Genomic DNA, 19,323 nt, shown 5'->3' with positions numbered 1-19,323 from the left:
AGATAAAAATTATATTGAATTTGCAACCTGGTGGAGGTTAGTATAGATGGACTAATAGAACAAGTCCCACACACTGCTAAAAGCTGAAGCCCAAATATTTTTTCAGATCTAGATGCAGATAAATATTATATTGAATTTGCAACCTGGTGGAGGTTAGTATACATGGACTAATAGAACAAGTCCCACACACTGCTACAAGCCGAAATATTTTTTCAGAGCTAGATGCAGAAAAAAATTATATTGAATTTGCAACCTGGTGGAGGTTAGTATAGATGGACTAAAAGAACAAGTCCCTCACGCTGCTACAAGCCGAAGCCCAAATATTTTTTCAGAGCTAGATGCAGATAAAAATTATATTGAATTTGCAACCTGGTGGAGGCTAGCATATATGGACTAATAGAACAAGTCCCACACACTGCTACAAGACAAAATATTTTTTCAGAGCTAGATGCAGAAAAAAATTATATTGAATTTGCAATCTGGTGGAGGTTAGTATAGATGGACTAATAGAACAAGTCCCACACACTGCTACAAGCCAAAATATTTTTTCAGAGCTAGATACACAAAAAAATTATATTGAATTTGCAACCTGGTGGAGGTTAGTATAGATGGACTAATAGAACAAGTCCCACACACTGCTACAAGACGAAGCCCAAATATTTTTCAGAGCTAGATGCAGATAAAAATTATATTGAATTTGCAACCTGGTGGAGGTTATTATAGATGGACAAATAGAACAAGTCCCACACACTGCTACAAGCCAAAGCCCAAATATTTTTTCAGAGCTAGATGCAGATTAAAATTACATTGAATTTGCAACCTGGTGGAGGTTAGTATAGATGGACTAATAGAACAAGTCCCACACACTGCTACAAGCCGAAATATTTTTTCAGAGCTAGATGCAGAAAAAAATTATATTGAATTTGCAACCTGGTGGAGGTTAGTATAGATAGACTAATAGAACAAGTCCCACACACTGCTACAAGCCGATGCCCAAATATTTTTTCAGATCTAGATGCAGATAAAAATTATATTGAATTTGCAACCTGGTGGAGGTTAGTATAGATGGACTAATAGAACAAGTCTCACACACTGCTGCAAGCCGAAATATTTTTTCAGAGCTAGATGCAGAAAAAAATTATATTGAATTTGCAACCTGGTGGAGGTTAGTATAGATGGACTAATATAACAAGTCCCACACACTTCTACAAGCCGAAGCCCAAATATTTTTTCAGAGCTAGATGCAGATAAAAATTATATTGAATTTGCAACCTGGTGGAGGTTAGTATAGATGGACTAATAGACCAAGTCCCACACACTGCTACAAGCCGAAATATTTTTTCAGAGCTAGATGCAGAAAAAAATTATATTGAATTTGCAACCTGGTGGAGGTTAGTATAGATGGACAAATAGATCAAGTCCCACACACTGCTAAAAGCCGAAGCCCAAATATTTTTTCAGAGCTAGATACAGATAAAAATAATATTGAATTTGCAATCTGGTGGAGGTTAGTATAGATGGACTAATAGAACAAGTCCCACACACTGCTACAAGCCGAAGCCCAAATATTTTTTCAGAGGTAGATGCAGATAAAAATTATATTGAATTTGCAACCTGGTGGAGGTTAGTATAGATGGACTAATAGAATAAGTCCCACATACTGCTGCAAGCCGAAATATTTTTTCAGAGCTAGATGCAGAAAAAAATTATTTTGAATTTGCAACCTGGTGGAGGTTAGTATAGATGGACTAATAGAACAAGTCCCACACACTGCTACAAGCCGAAGCCCAAATATTTTTTCAGAGCTAGATGCAGATAAAAATTATATTGAATTTGCAACCTGGTGGAGATTAGTATAGATGGACTAATAGAACAAGTCCCACACACTGCTACAAGCCGAAATATTTTTTCAGAGCTAGATGCAGAAAAAAATTATATTGAATTTGCAACCTGGTGGAGGTTAGTATAGATGGACTAATAGAACAAGTCCCTCACACTGCTACAAGCCGTAGCCCAAATATTTTTTCAGAGCTAGATGCAGATAAAAATTATATTGAATTTGCCACCTGGTGGAGGCTAGCATAGATGGACTAATAGAACAAGTCCCACACACTGCTACAAGACAAAATATTTTTTCAGAGCTAGATGCAGAAAAAAATTATATTGAATTTGCAACCTGGTGGAAGTTAGCATAGATGGACTAATAGAACAAGTCCCACACACTGCTACAAGCCGACGCCGAAATATTTTTTCAGAGCTAGATGCAGAAAAAAATTATATTGAATTTGCAACCTGGTGGAGGTTAGTATAGATGGAATAATAGAACAAGTCCCACACACTGCTACAAGCCAATGCCCAAATATTTTTTCAGAGCTAGATGCAGATAAAATTTATATTGAATTTGCAACCTGGTGGAGGTTAGTATAGATGGACTAATAGAACAAGTCCGACACACTGTTACAAGCCGAAATATTTTTTCAGAGCTAGATGCAGAAAAAAATTATATTGAATTTGCAACCTGGTGGAGGTTAGCATAGATGGACTAATAGAACAAGTTCCACACACTGCTACAAGCCAAAATATTTTTTCAGAGCTAGATGCAGAAAAAAATTATATTGAATTTGCAACCTGGTGGAGTTTAGTATAGATGGACAAATAGAACAAGTCCCACACACTGCTACAAGCCGAAGCCCAAATATTTTTTCAGAGCTAGATGCAGATAAAAATTATATTGAATTTACAATCTGGTGGAGGTTAGTATAGATGGACTAATAGAACAAGTCCCACACACTGCTACAAGCCGAAGCCCAAATATTTTTTCAGAGCCAAATGCAGATAAAAATTATATTGAATTTGCAACCTGGTGGAGGTTAGTATAGAAGGACTAATAGAACAAGTCCCAAACACTGCTGCAAACCGAAATATTTTTTCAGAGCTAGATGCAGAAAAAATTTATATTGAATTTGCAACCTGGTGGAGGTTAGTATAGATGGACTAATAGAACAAGTCCCACACACTGCTACAAGCCGAAGCCCAAATATTTTTTGAGAGCTAGATGCAGATAAAAATTATATTGAATTTGCAAGCTGGTGGAGGTTAGTATAGATGGACTAATAGAACAAGTCCCACACACTGCTACAAGCCGAAATATTTTTTCAGAGCTAAATGCAGAAAAAAATTATATTGAATTTGCAATCTGGTGGAGGTTAGTATAGATGGACTAATAGAACAAGTCCCACACACTGCTACAAGCCTAAACATTTTTTCAGAGCTAGATGCAGTAAAAAATTATATTGAATTTTCAACCTGGTGGAGGTTAGTACAGATGGACTAATAGAACAAGTCTCACACACTGCTACAAGCCGAAGCCCAAATATTTTTCAGAGCTAGATGCAGATAAAAATTATATTGAATTTGCAACCTGGTGAAGGTTAGTATAGATGGACTAATAGAACAAGTCCCACACACTGCTACAAGCCAAAATATTTTTTCAGAGCTAGATGCAGAAAACAATTATATAGAATTTGCAACCTGGTGGAGGTTAGTTTGGATGGACTAATAGAACAACTCCCACACACTGCTACAAGCCGAAATATTTTTTCAGAGCTAGATGCAGAAAAAAATTATATTGAATTTGCAACCTGGTGGAGGTTAGTATGGATGGACTAATAAAACAAGTCCCACACACTGCTAGAAGACGAGGCCGAAATATTTTTTCAGAGCTAGATGCAGATAAAAATTATATTGAATTTGCAACCTGGTGGAGGTTAGTATAGATGGACTAATAGAACAAGTCCCACACACTGCTACAAGCCGAATCCCAAATATTTTTTCAGAGCTAGATGCAGATAAAAATGATATTGAATTTGCAACCTGGTGGAGGTTAGTGTAGATGGACTAATAGAACAAGTCCCACACACTGCTACAAGCCGAAATATTTTTTCAGAGCTAGATGCAGAAAAAAATTATATTGAATTTGCAACCTGGTGGAGGTTAGTATAGATGGACTAATAGAACATGTCCCACACACTGCTACAAGCTGAAGCCCAAATATTTTTTCAGATCTAGATGCAGATAAATATTAGATTGAATTTGCAACCTGGTGGAGGTTAGTATAGATGGACTAATATAACAAGTCCCACATACTGAAGCTAGCCGAAATATTTTTTCAGAGCTAGATGCAGAAAAAAATTATACTGAATTTGCAACCTGGTGGAGGTTGGTATAGAAGGACTAATAGAACAAGTCACACACACTGCTACAGGCCTTAGCCCAAATATTTTTTCAGAGCTAGATGGAGATAAAAATTATATTGAATTTGCAACCTGGTGGAGGTTAGTATACATGGACTAATCGAACAAGTCCCACACACTGCTACAAGCCAAAATGTTTTTTCAGAGCTAGATGCAGAAAAAAATTATATTGAATTTGCAACCTGGTGGAGGTTAGTATAGATGGACTAATAGAACAAGTCCCTCACGCTGCTACAAGCCGAAGCCCAAATATTTTTTCAGAGCTAGATGCAGATAAAAATTATATTGAATTTGCAACCTGGTGGAGGCTAGCATAGATGGACTAATAGAACAAGTCCCACACACTGCTACAAGACAAAATATTTTTTCAGAGCTAGATGCAGAAAAAAATTATATTGAATTTGCAATCTGGTGGAGGTTAGTATAGATGGACTAATAGAACAAGTCCCACACACTGCTACAAGCCAAAATATTTTTTCAGAGCTAGGTTCACAAAAAAATTATATTGAATTTACAACCTGGTGGAGGTTAGTATAGATGGACTAATAGAACAAGTCCCACACACTGCTACAAGCCGAAGCCCAAATATTTTTCAGAGCTAGATGCAGATAAAAATTATATTGAATTTGCAACCTGGTGGAGGTTAGCATAGATAGACTAATAGAACAAGTCCCACACACTGCTACAAGCCGAAGCCCAAATATTTTTTCAGAGCTAGATGCAGATAAAAATTATATTGAATTTGCAACCTGGTGGAGGTTAGTATAGATGGCCTAATAGAACAAGTCCCACACACTGCTACAAGCCGAAATATTTTTTCAGAGCTAGATGCAGAAAAAAATTATATTGAATTTGCAACCTGGTGGAGGTTAGTATGGATGGACTAATAGAACAAGTCCCACACACTGCTACAAGCCGAAATATTTTTTCAGAGCTAGATGCAGAAAAAAATTATATTGAATTTGCAACCTGGTGGAGGTTAGTATAGATGGACTAATAGAACAAGTCCCACACACTGCTACAAGAAGAAGCCGAAATATTTTTTCAGAGCTAGATGCAGATAAAAATTATACTGAATTTGCAACCTGGTGGAGGTTAGTATAGATGGAATAATAGAACAAGTCCCACACACTGCTAGAAGCCGAATCCCAAATATTTTTTCAGAGCTAGATGAAGATAAAAATGATATTGAATTTGCAACCTGATGGAGGTTAGTATAGATGGACTAATAGAACAAGTCCCACACACTGCTACAAGCCGAAATATTTTTTCAGAGCTAGATGCATAAAAAAATTATATTGAATTTGCAACCTGGTGGAGGTTAGTATAGATGGACTAATAGAACAAGTCCCACACACTGCTACAAGCCGAAGCCCAAATATTTTTTCAGAGCTAGATGCAGATAAAAATTATATTGAATTTGCAACCTGGTGGAGGTTAGTATAGATGGACTAATATAACAAGTCCCACATACTGAAGCTAGCCGAAATATTTTTTCAGAGCTAGATGCAGAAAAAAATTATATTGAATTTGCAACCTGGTGGAGGTTAGTATAGATGGACTAATAGAACAAGTCACACACACTGCTACAGGCCTTAGCCCAAATATTTTTTCAGAGCTAGATGCAGATAAAAATTATATTGAATTTGCAACCTGGTGGAGGTTAGTATAGATGGACTAATAGAACAAGTCCCACACACTGCTAAAAGCTGAAGCCCAAATATTTTTTCAGATCTAGATGCAGATAAATATTATATTGAATTTGCAACCTGGTGGAGGTTAGTATACATGGACTAATAGAACAAGTCCCACACACTGCTACAAGCCGAAATATTTTTTCAGAGCTAGATGCAGAAAAAAATTATATTGAATTTGCAACCTGGTGGAGGTTAGTATAGATGGACTAAAAGAACAAGTCCCTCACGCTGCTACAAGCCGAAGCCCAAATATTTTTTCAGAGCTAGATGCAGATAAAAATTATATTGAATTTGCAACCTGGTGGAGGCTAGCATATATGGACTAATAGAACAAGTCCCACACACTGCTACAAGACAAAATATTTTTTCAGAGCTAGATGCAGAAAAAAATTATATTGAATTTGCAATCTGGTGGAGGTTAGTATAGATGGACTAATAGAACAAGTCCCACACACTGCTACAAGCCAAAATATTTTTTCAGAGCTAGATACACAAAAAAATTATATTGAATTTGCAACCTGGTGGAGGTTAGTATAGATGGACTAATAGAACAAGTCCCACACACTGCTACAAGACGAAGCCCAAATATTTTTCAGAGCTAGATGCAGATAAAAATTATATTGAATTTGCAACCTGGTGGAGGTTATTATAGATGGACAAATAGAACAAGTCCCACACACTGCTACAAGCCAAAGCCCAAATATTTTTTCAGAGCTAGATGCAGATTAAAATTACATTGAATTTGCAACCTGGTGGAGGTTAGTATAGATGGACTAATAGAACAAGTCCCACACACTGCTACAAGCCGAAATATTTTTTCAGAGCTAGATGCAGAAAAAAATTATATTGAATTTGCAACCTGGTGGAGGTTAGTATAGATAGACTAATAGAACAAGTCCCACACACTGCTACAAGCCGATGCCCAAATATTTTTTCAGATCTAGATGCAGATAAAAATTATATTGAATTTGCAACCTGGTGGAGGTTAGTATAGATGGACTAATAGAACAAGTCTCACACACTGCTGCAAGCCGAAATATTTTTTCAGAGCTAGATGCAGAAAAAAATTATATTGAATTTGCAACCTGGTGGAGGTTAGTATAGATGGACTAATATAACAAGTCCCACACACTTCTACAAGCCGAAGCCCAAATATTTTTTCAGAGCTAGATGCAGATAAAAATTATATTGAATTTGCAACCTGGTGGAGGTTAGTATAGATGGACTAATAGACCAAGTCCCACACACTGCTACAAGCCGAAATATTTTTTCAGAGCTAGATGCAGAAAAAAATTATATTGAATTTGCAACCTGGTGGAGGTTAGTATAGATGGACAAATAGATCAAGTCCCACACACTGCTAAAAGCCGAAGCCCAAATATTTTTTCAGAGCTAGATACAGATAAAAATAATATTGAATTTGCAATCTGGTGGAGGTTAGTATAGATGGACTAATAGAACAAGTCCCACACACTGCTACAAGCCGAAGCCCAAATATTTTTTCAGAGGTAGATGCAGATAAAAATTATATTGAATTTGCAACCTGGTGGAGGTTAGTATAGATGGACTAATAGAATAAGTCCCACATACTGCTGCAAGCCGAAATATTTTTTCAGAGCTAGATGCAGAAAAAAATTATTTTGAATTTGCAACCTGGTGGAGGTTAGTATAGATGGACTAATAGAACAAGTCCCACACACTGCTACAAGCCGAAGCCCAAATATTTTTTCAGAGCTAGATGCAGATAAAAATTATATTGAATTTGCAACCTGGTGGAGATTAGTATAGATGGACTAATAGAACAAGTCCCACACACTGCTACAAGCCGAAATATTTTTTCAGAGCTAGATGCAGAAAAAAATTATATTGAATTTGCAACCTGGTGGAGGTTAGTATAGATGGACTAATAGAACAAGTCCCTCACACTGCTACAAGCCGTAGCCCAAATATTTTTTCAGAGCTAGATGCAGATAAAAATTATATTGAATTTGCCACCTGGTGGAGGCTAGCATAGATGGACTAATAGAACAAGTCCCACACACTGCTACAAGACAAAATATTTTTTCAGAGCTAGATGCAGAAAAAAATTATATTGAATTTGCAATCTGGTGGAGATAAGTATAGATGGACTAATAGAACAAGTCCCACACACTGCTACAAGCCGAAATATTTTTTCAGAGCTAGATGCACAAAAAAATTATATTGAATTTGCAACCTGGTGGAGGTTAGTATAGATGGACTAATAGAACAAGTCCCACACACTGCTACAAGACGAAGCAGAAATATTTTTTCAGAGCTAGATGCAGATAAAAATTATATTGAATTTGCAACCTGGTGGAGGTTAGTATAGATCGACTAATAGAACAAGTCCCACACATTGCTACAAGCCGAATCCCAAATATTTTTTCAGAGCTAGATGCAGATAAAAATGATATTGAATTTGCAACCTGATGGAGGTTAGTATAGATGGACTAATAGAACAAGTCCCACACACTGTTACAAGCCGAAATATTTTTTCAGAGCTAGATGCAGAAAAAAATTATATTGAATTTGCAACCTGGTGAAGGTTATTATAGATGGACTAATAGAACAAGTCACACACACTGCTACAAGCCAAAGCCCAAATATTTTTTCAGAGCTAGATGCAGAAAAAAATTATATTGAATTTGCAACCTGGTGGAGGTTAGTATAAATGGACAAATAGAACAAGTCCCACACACTGCTGCAAGCCGAAATTTTTTTTCAGAGCTAGATGCAGAAAAAAATTATATTGAATTTGCAACCTGGTGGAGGTTAGTATAGATGGACTAATATAACAAGTCCCACATACTGCTACAAGCCAAAATATTTTTTCAGAGCTAGATGCAGAAAAAAATTATATTGAATTTGCAACCTGGTGGAGGTTAGTATAGATGGACTAATAGAACAAGTCCCACACACTGCTATAAGACGAAATACTTTTTCAGAGCTAGATGCAGAAAAAAATTATATTGAATTTGCAATCTGGTGGAGGTTAGTATAGATGGACTAATAGAACAAGTCCCACACACTGCTACAAGCCAAAATATTTTTTCAGATCTAGATGCGGAAAAAAATTATATTGAATTTGCAACCTGGTGGAGGTTAGTATAGATGGACTAATAGAACAAGTCCCACACACTGCTGCAAGCCAAAATATTTTTTCAGAGGTAGATTCAGAAAAAAATTATATTGAATTTGCAACCTGGTGGAGGTTAGCATAGATGGACTAATAGAACAAGTTCCACACACTGCTACAAGCCGAAATATTTTTTCAGAGGTAGATTCAGAAAAAAATTATATTGAATTTGCAACCTGGTGGAGGTTAGTATAGATGAACTAATAGAACAAGTCCCACACACTGCTACAAGCCGAAGCCCAAATATTTTTCAGAGCTAGATGCAGATAAAAATTATATTGAATTTGCAACCCGGTGGAGGTTAGTATAGATGGACTAATAGAAGAAGTCCCACACACTGCTACAAGCCGAAATATTTTTTCAGAGCTAGATGCAGAAAAAAATTATATTGAATTTGCAACCTGGTGGAGGTTAGTATAGATGGACTAACAGAACAAGTCCCAAACACTGCTACAAGCCGAAGCCGAAATATTTTTTCAGAGCTAGATACAGAAAAAAATTATATTGAATTTGCAACCTGGTGGAGGTAAGTATAGATGGACTAATAGAACAAGTCCCACATACTGCTACAAGCCAAATCCCAAATATTTTTTCAGAGCTAGATGCAGATAAAAATTATATTGAATTTGCAACCTGGTGGAGGTTAGTATCAATAGACTAATAGATCAAGTCCCACACACTGCTACAAGCCAATATATTTTTTCAGAGCTAGATGCAGAAAAAAATTATATTGAATTTGCAACCTGGTGGAGGTTAGTATAGATGGACTAATAGAAAAAGTCCCACACACTGCTACAAGCCGAAGCCCAAATATTTTTTCAGAGCTAGATGTAGATAAAAATTATATTGAATTTGCAACGTGGTGGAGGTTAGTATAGATGGACTAATAGAACAAGTCCCACACACTGCTGCAAGCCGAAATATTTTTTCAGAGCTAGATGCAGAAAAAAATTATATTGAATTTGCAACCTGGTGGAGGTTAGTATAGATGGACTAATAGAACAAGTCCCACACATTGCTACAAGCCGAAGCCGAAATATTTTTTCAGAGCTAGATGCAGAAAAAAATTATATTGAATTTGCAACCTGGTGGAGGTTAATATTGATGGACTAATAGAACAAGTCCCACACACTGCTACAAGCCAAATCCTAAATATTTTTTCAGAGCTAGATGCAGATAAAAATTATATTGAATTTGCAAACTGGTGGAGTTTAGTATAGATTGACTAATAGATCAATTCCCACACACTGCTACAAGCCGAAATATTTTTTCAGAGCTAGATGCAGAAAAAAATTATATTGAATTTGCAACCTGGTGGAGGTTAGTATAGATGGACTAATAGAACATGTCCCACACACTGCTACAAGCCGATGCCCAAATATTTTTTCAGAGCTAGATGCAGATAAAAATTATATTGAATTTGCAACGTGGTGGAGGTTATTATAGATGGAGTAATAGAACAAGTCCCACACACTGTTGCAAGCCGAAATATTTTTTCAGAGCTAGATGGAGAAAAAAATTATATTGAATTTGCAACCTGGTGGAGGTTAGTATAGATGGACTAATAGAACAAGTCCCACACACTGCTACAAGCCAAAATATTTTTTCAGAGCTAGATGCAGAAAAAAATTATATTGAATTTGCAACCTGGTGGAAGTAAGCATAGATGGACTAATAGAACAAGTCCCACACACTGCTACAAGCCGAAGCCCAAATATTTTTTCAGAGCAAGATGCCGATAAAAATTATATTGAGTTTGCAACCTGGTGGAGGTTAGTATAGATGGACTAATAGAACAAGTCTCACACACTGCTGCAAGCCGAAATATTTTTTCAGAGCTAGATGCAGAAAAAAATTATATTGAATTTGCAACCTGGTGGAGGTTAGTATAGATGGACTAATATAACAAGTCCCACACACTTCTACAAGCCGAAGCCCAAATATTTTTTCAGAGCTGGATGCAGATAAAAATTATATTGAATTTGCAACCTGGTGGAGGTTAGTATAGATGGACTAATAGACCAAGTCCCACACACTGCTACAAGCCGAAATATTTTTTCAGAGCTAGATGCAGAAAAAAATTATATTGAATTTGCAACCTGGTGGAGGTTAGTATAGATGGACAAATAGATCAAGTCCCACACACTGCTAAAAGCCGAAGCCCAAATATTTTTTCAGAGCTAGATGCAGATAAAAATAATATTGAATTTGCAATCTGGTGGAGGTTAGTATAGATGGACTAATAGAACAAGTCCCACACACTGCTACAAGCCGAAGCCCAAATATTTTTTCAGAGCTAGATGCAGATAAAAATTATATTGAATTTGCAACCTGGTGGAGGTTAGTATAGATGGACTAATAGAATAAGTCCCACATACTGCTGCAAGCCGAAATATTTTTTCAGAGCTAGATGCAGAAAAAAATTATATTGAATTTGCAACCTGGTGGAGGTTAGTATAGATGGACTAATAGAACAAGTCCCACACACTGCTACAAGCCGAAGCCCAAATATTTTTTCAGAGCTAGATGCAGATAAAAATTATATTGAAGTTGCAACCTGGTGGAGATTAGTATAGATGGACTAATAGAACAAGTCCCACACACTGCTACAAGCCGAAATATTTTTTCAGAGCTAGATGCAGAAAAAAATTATATTGAATTTGCAACCTGGTGGAGGTTAGTATAGATGAACTAATAGAACAAGTCCCTCACACTGCTACAAGCCGTAGCCCAAATATTTTTTCAGAGCTAGATGCAGATAAAAATTATATTGAATTTGCCACCTGGTGGAGGCTAGCATAGATGGACTAATAGAACAAGTCCCACACACTGCTAAAAGACAAAATATTTTTTCAGAGCTAGATGCAGAAAAAAATTATATTGAATTTGCAATCTGGTGGAGGTTAGTATAGATGGACTAATAGAACAAGTCCCACACACTGCTACAAGCCGAAATATTTTTTCAGAGCTAGATGCACAAAAAAATTATATTGAATTTGCAACCTGGTGGAGGTTAGTATAGATGGACTAATAGAACAAGTCCCACACACTGCTACAAGACGAAGCAGAAATATTTTTTCAGAGCTAGATGCAGAAAAAAATTATATTGAATTTGCAACCTGGTGGAGGTTAGTATAGATGGACTAATAGAACAAGTCCCACACATTGCTACAAGCCGAAGCCGAAATATTTTTTCAGAGCTAGATGCAGAAAAAAATTATATTGAATTTGCAACCTGGTGGAGGTTAATATTGATGGACTAATAGAACAAGTCCCACACACTGCTACAAGCCAAATCCTAAATATTTTTTCAGAGCTAGATGCAGATAAAAATTATATTGAATTTGCAAACTGGTGGAGTTTAGTATAGATTGACTAATAGATCAATTCCCACACACTGCTACAAGCCGAAATATTTTTTCAGAGCTAGATGCAGAAAAAAATTATATTGAATTTGCAACCTGGTGGAGGTTAGTATAGATGGACTAATAGAACATGTCCCACACACTGCTACAAGCCGATGCCCAAATATTTTTTCAGAGCTAGATGCAGATAAAAATTATATTGAATTTGCAACGTGGTGGAGGTTATTATAGATGGAGTAATAGAACAAGTCCCACACACTGTTGCAAGCCGAAATATTTTTTCAGAGCTAGATGGAGAAAAAAATTATATTGAATTTGCAACCTGGTGGAGGTTAGTATAGATGGACTAATAGAACAAGTCCCACACACTGCTACAAGCCAAAATATTTTTTCAGAGCTAGATGCAGAAAAAAATTATATTGAATTTGCAACCTGGTGGAAGTAAGCATAGATGGACTAATAGAACAAGTCCCACACACTGCTACAAGCCGAAGCCCAAATATTTTTCCAGAGCAAGATGCCGATAAAAATTATATTGAGTTTGCAACCTGGTGGAGGTTAGTATAGATGGACTAATAGAACAAGTCTCACACACTGCTGCAAGCCGAAATATTTTTTCAGAGCTAGATGCAGAAAAAAATTATATTGAATTTGCAACCTGGTGGAGGTTAGTATAGATGGACTAATATAACAAGTCCCACACACTTCTACAAGCCGAAGCCCAAATATTTTTTCAGAGCTGGATGCAGATAAAAATTATATTGAATTTGCAACCTGGTGGAGGTTAGTATAGATGGACTAATAGACCAAGTCCCACACACTGCTACAAGCCGAAATATTTTTTCAGAGCTAGATGCAGAAAAAAATTATATTGAATTTGCAACCTGGTGGAGGTTAGTATAGATGGACAAATAGATCAAGTCCCACACACTGCTAAAAGCCGAAGCCCAAATATTTTTTCAGAGCTAGATGCAGATAAAAATAATATTGAATTTGCAATCTGGTGGAGGTTAGTATAGATGGACTAATAGAACAAGTCCCACACACTGCTACAAGCCGAAGCCCAAATATTTTTTCAGAGCTAGATGCAGATAAAAATTATATTGAATTTGCAACCTGGTGGAGGTTAGTATAGATGGACTAATAGAATAAGTCCCACATACTGCTGCAAGCCGAAATATTTTTTCAGAGCTAGATGCAGAAAAAAATTATATTGAATTTGCAACCTGGTGGAGGTTAGTATAGATGGACTAATAGAACAAGTCCCACACACTGCTACAAGCCGAAGCCCAAATATTTTTTCAGAGCTAGATGCAGATAAAAATTATATTGAAGTTGCAACCTGGTGGAGATTAGTATAGATGGACTAATAGAACAAGTCCCACACACTGCTACAAGCCGAAATATTTTTTCAGAGCTAGATGCAGAAAAAAATTATATTGAATTTGCAACCTGGTGGAGGTTAGTATAGATGAACTAATAGAACAAGTCCCTCACACTGCTACAAGCCGTAGCCCAAATATTTTTTCAGAGCTAGATGCAGATAAAAATTATATTGAATTTGCCACCTGGTGGAGGCTAGCATAGATGGACTAATAGAACAAGTCCCACACACTGCTAAAAGACAAAATATTTTTTCAGAGCTAGATGCAGAAAAAAATTATATTGAATTTGCAATCTGGTGGAGGTTAGTATAGATGGACTAATAGAACAAGTCCCACACACTGCTACAAGCCGAAATATTTTTTCAGAGCTAGATGCACAAAAAAATTATATTGAATTTGCAACCTGGTGGAGGTTAGTATAGATGGACTAATAGAACAAGTCCCACACACTGCTACAAGACGAAGCAGAAATATTTTTTCAGAGCTAGATGCAGATAAAAATTATATTGAATTTGCAACCTGGTGGAGGTTAGTATAGATCGACTAATAGAACAAGTCCCACACATTGCTACAAGCCGAATCCCAAATATTTTTTCAGAGCTAGATGCAGATAAAAATGATATTGAATTTGCAACCTGATGGAGGTTAGTATAGATGGACTAATAGAACAAGTCCCACACACTGTTACAAGCTGAAATATTTTTTCAGAGCTAGATGCAGAAAAAAATTATATTGAATTTGCAACCTGGTGGAGGTTATTATAGATGGACTAATAGAACAAGTCACACACACTGCTACAAGCCAAAGCCCAAATATTTTTTCAGAGCTAGATGCAGATAAAAATTATATTGAATTTGCAACCTGGTGGAGGTTAGTATAAATGGACAAATAGAACAAGTCCCACACACTGCTGCAAGCCGAAATTTTTTTTCAGAGCTAGATGCAGAAAAAAATTATATTGAATTTGCAACCTGGTGGAGGTTAGTATAGATGGACTAATATAACAAGTCCCACATACTGCTACAAGCCAAAATATTTTTTCAGAGCTAGATGCAGAAAAAAATTATATTGAATTTGCAACCTGGTGGAGGTTAGTATAGATGGACTAATAGAACAAGTCCCACACACTGCTATAAGACGAAATACTTTTTCAGAGCTAGATGCAGAAAAAAATTATATTGAATTTGCAATCTGGTGGAGGTTAGTATAGATGGACTAATAGAACAAGTCCCACACACTGCTACAAGCCAAAATATTTTTTCAGATCTACATGCGGAAAAAAATTATATTGAATTTGCAACCTGGTGGAGGTTAGTATAGATGGACTAATAGAACAAGTCCCACACACTGCTGCAAGCCGAAATATTTTTTCAGAGGTAGATTCAGAAAAAAATTATATTGAATTTGCAACCTGGTGGAGGTTAGCATAGATGGACTAATAGAACAAGTTCCACACACTGCTACAAGCCGAAATATTTTTTCAGAGGTAGATTCAGAAAAAAATTATATTGAATTTGCAACCTGGTGGAGGTTAGTATAGATGAACTAATAGAACAAGTCCCACACACTGCTACAAGCCGAAGCCCAAATATTTTTCAGAGCTAGATGCAGATAAAAATTATATTGAATTTGCAACCCGGTGGAGGTTAGTATAGATGGACTAATAGAAGAAGTCCCACACACTGCTACAAGCCGAAATATTTTTTCAGAGCTAGATGCAGAAAAAAATTATATTGAATTTGCAACCTGGTGGAGGTTAGTATAGATGGACTAACAGAACAAGTCCCAAACACTGCTACAAGCCGAAGCCGAAATATTTTTTCAGAGCTAGATGCAGAAAAAAATTATATTGAATTTGCAACCTGGTGGAGGTAAGTATAGATGGACTAATAGAACAAGTCCCACATACTGCTACAAGCCAAATCCCAAATATTTTTTCAGAGCTAGATGCAGATAAAAATTATATTGAATTTGCAACCTGGTGGAGGTTACTATCGATGGACTAATAGATCAAGTCCCACACACTGCTACAAGCCAATATATTTTTTCAGAGCTAGATGCAGAAAAAAATTATATTGAATTTGCAACCTGGTGGAGGTTAGTATAGATGGACTAATAGAAAAAGTCCCACACACTGCTACAAGCCGAAGCCCAAATATTTTTTCAGAGCTAGATGTAGATAAAAATTATATTGAATTTGCAACGTGGTGGAGGTTAATATTGATGGACTAATAGAACAAGTCCCACACACTGCTAAAAGCCAAATCCTAAATATTTTTTCAGAGCTAGATGCAGATAAAAATTATATTGAATTTGCAAACTGGTGGAGTTTAGTATAGATTGACTAATAGATCAATTCCCACACACTGCTACAAGCCGAAATATTTTTTCAGAGCTAGATGCAGAAAAAAATTATATTGAATTTGCAACTTGGTGGAGGTTAGTATAGATGGACTAATAGAACAAGTCCCACACACTGCTACAAGACGAAGCAGAAATATTTTTTCAGAGCTAGATGCAGATAAAAATTATATTGAATTTGCAACCTGGTGGAGGTTAGTATATATCGACTAATAGAACAAGTCCCACACACTGTTGCAAGCCGAAATATTTTTTCAGAGCTAGATGCAGAAAAAAATTATATTGAATTTGCAACCTGGTGGAGGTTAGTATAGATGGACTAATAGAACAAGTCCCACACACTGCTACAAGCCAAAATATTTTTTCAGAGCTAGATGCAGAAAAAAATTATATTGAATTTGCAACCTGGTGGAAGTAAGCATAGATGGACTAATAGAACAAGTCCCACACACTGCTACAAGCCGAAGCCCAAATATTTTTTCAGAGCTAGATGCAGAAAAAAATTATATTGAGTTTGCAACCTGGTGGAGGTTAGTATAGATGGACTAATAGAACAAGTCCCACTCACTGCTACAAGCCGAAATATTTTTTCAGAGGTAGATGCAGAAAAAAATTATATTGAATTTGCAACCTGGTGGAGGTTAGTATAGATGGACTAATAGAACAAGTCCCACACACTGCTACAAGCCAAAATATTTTTTCAGAGCTAGATGCACAAAAAAATTATATTGAATTTGCAACCTGGTGGAGGTTAGTATAGATGGACTAATAGAACAAGTCCCACACACTGCTACAAGACGAAGCAGAAATATTTTTTCAGAGCTAGATGCAGATAAAAATTATATTGAATTTGCAACCTGGTGGAGGTTAGTATATATCGACTAATAGAACAAGTCCCACACATTGCTACAAGCCGAATCCCAAATATTTTTTCAGAGCTAGATGCAGATAAAAACGATATTGAATTTGCAACCTGATGGAGGTTAGTATAGATGGACTAATAGAACAAGTCCCACACACTGCTACAAGCCGAAATATTTTTTCAGAGCTAGATGCAGAAAAAAATTATATTGAATTTGCAACCTGGTGGAGGTTAGTATAGATGGACTAGTAGAACAAGTCCCACACACTGCTACAAGCCAAAGCCCAAATATTTTTTCAGAGCTAGATGCAGATAAAAATTATATTGAATTTGCAACCTGGTGGAGGTTAGTATAAATGGACAAATAGAACAAGTCCCACACACTGCTGCAAGCTGAAATATTTTTTCAGAGCTAGATGCAGAAAAAAAATATATTGAATTTGCAACCTGGTGGAGGTTAGTATAGATGGACTAATAGAACAAGTCCCACATACTGCTACAAGCCAAAATATTTTTTCAGAGCTAGATGCAGAAAAAAATTATATTGAATTTGCAACCTGGTGGAGGTTAGAATAGATGGACTAATAGAACAAGTCCCACACACTGCTATAAGACAAAATATTTTTTCAGAGCTAGATGCAGAAAAAAATTATATTGAATTTGCAATCTGGTGGAGGTTAGTATAGATGGACTAATAGAACAAGTCCCACACACTGCTACAAGCCGAAATATTTTTTCAGAGCTAGATGCGGAAAAAAATTATATTGAATTTGCAACCTGGTGGAGGTTAATATAGATGGACTAATAGAACAAGTCGCACACACTGCTACAAGCCGAAATATTTTTTCAGAGCTAGATGCAGAAAAAAATTATATTGAATTTGCAGCCTGGTGGAGGTTAGTATAGATGGACTAATAGAACAAGTCCCACACACTGCTACAAGCCGAAGGCCAAATATTTTTTCAGAGCTAGATGCAGATAAAAATTATATTGAATTTGCAACCTGGTGGAGGTTAGCATAGATGGACTAATAGAACAAGTTCCACACACTGCTACAAGCCAAAATATTTTTTCAGAGCTAGATGCAGAAAAAAATAATGTGGAATTTGCAACCTGGTGGAGGTTAATATTGATGGACTAATAGAACAAGTCCCACACACTGCTACAAGCCAAATCCCAAATATTTTTTCAGAGTTAGATGCAGATAAAAATTATATTGAATTTGCAACCTGGTGGAGTTTAGTATAGATTGACTAATAGATCAAGTCCCACACACTGCTACAAGCCAAAATATTTTTTCAGAGCTAGATGCAGAAAAAAATTATAATGAATTTGCAACCTGGTGGAGGTTAGTATAGATGGACTAATATAACATGTCCCACACACTGCTACAAGCCGATGCCCAAATATTTTTTCAGAGCTAGATGCAGATAAAAATTATATTGAATTTGCAACGTGGTGGAGGTTTTTATAGATGGAGTAATAGAACAAGTCCCACACACTGTTACAAGCCAAAATATTTTTTCAGAGCTAGATGCAGAAAAAAATTATATTGAATTTGCAACCTGGTGGAGGTTAGTATAGATGGACTAATAAAACAAGTCCAAAACACTGCTACAAGCCAAAATATTTTTTCAGAGCTAGATGCAGAAAAAAATTATATTGAATTTGCAACCTGGTGGAAGTTAGCATAGATGGACTAATAGAACAAGTCCCACACACTGCTACAAGCCGAAGCCCAAATATTTTTTCAGAGCTAGATGCAGAAAAAAATTATGTTGAATTTGCAACCTGGTGGAGGTTAATATTTATGGACTAATAGAACAAGTCCCACACACTGCTACAAGCCAAATCCCAAATATTTTTTAAGAGCTAGATGCAGATAAAATTATATTGAATTTGCAACCTGGTGGAGTTTAGTATAGATTGACTAATAGATCAAGTCCCACACACTGCTACAAGCCGAAATATTTTTTCAGAGCTAGATGCAGAAAAAAATTATATTGAATTTGCAACGTGGTGGAGGTTAGTATAGATGGACTAATAGAACATGTCCCACACACTGCTACAAGCCGATGCCCAAATATTTTTTCAGAGCTAGATGCAGAAAAAAATTATATTGAATTTGCAACGTGGTGGAGGTTATTATAGATGGAGTAATAGAACAAGTCCCACACACTGTTGCAAGCCAAAATATTTTTTCAGAGCTAGATGCAGAAAAAAATTATATTGAATTTGCAACC

Source organism: Phyllobates terribilis, unplaced genomic scaffold, assembly GCF_046119375.1.
Source record: "Phyllobates terribilis strain yellow unplaced genomic scaffold, ASM4611937v1 Scaffold_8__6_contigs__length_399053987, whole genome shotgun sequence".
Lineage (NCBI taxonomy): Eukaryota > Metazoa > Chordata > Amphibia > Anura > Dendrobatidae > Phyllobates > Phyllobates terribilis.
The sequence above is the reverse complement of the archived record's forward strand: the minus strand, read 5'-3'. Positions refer to the sequence as shown.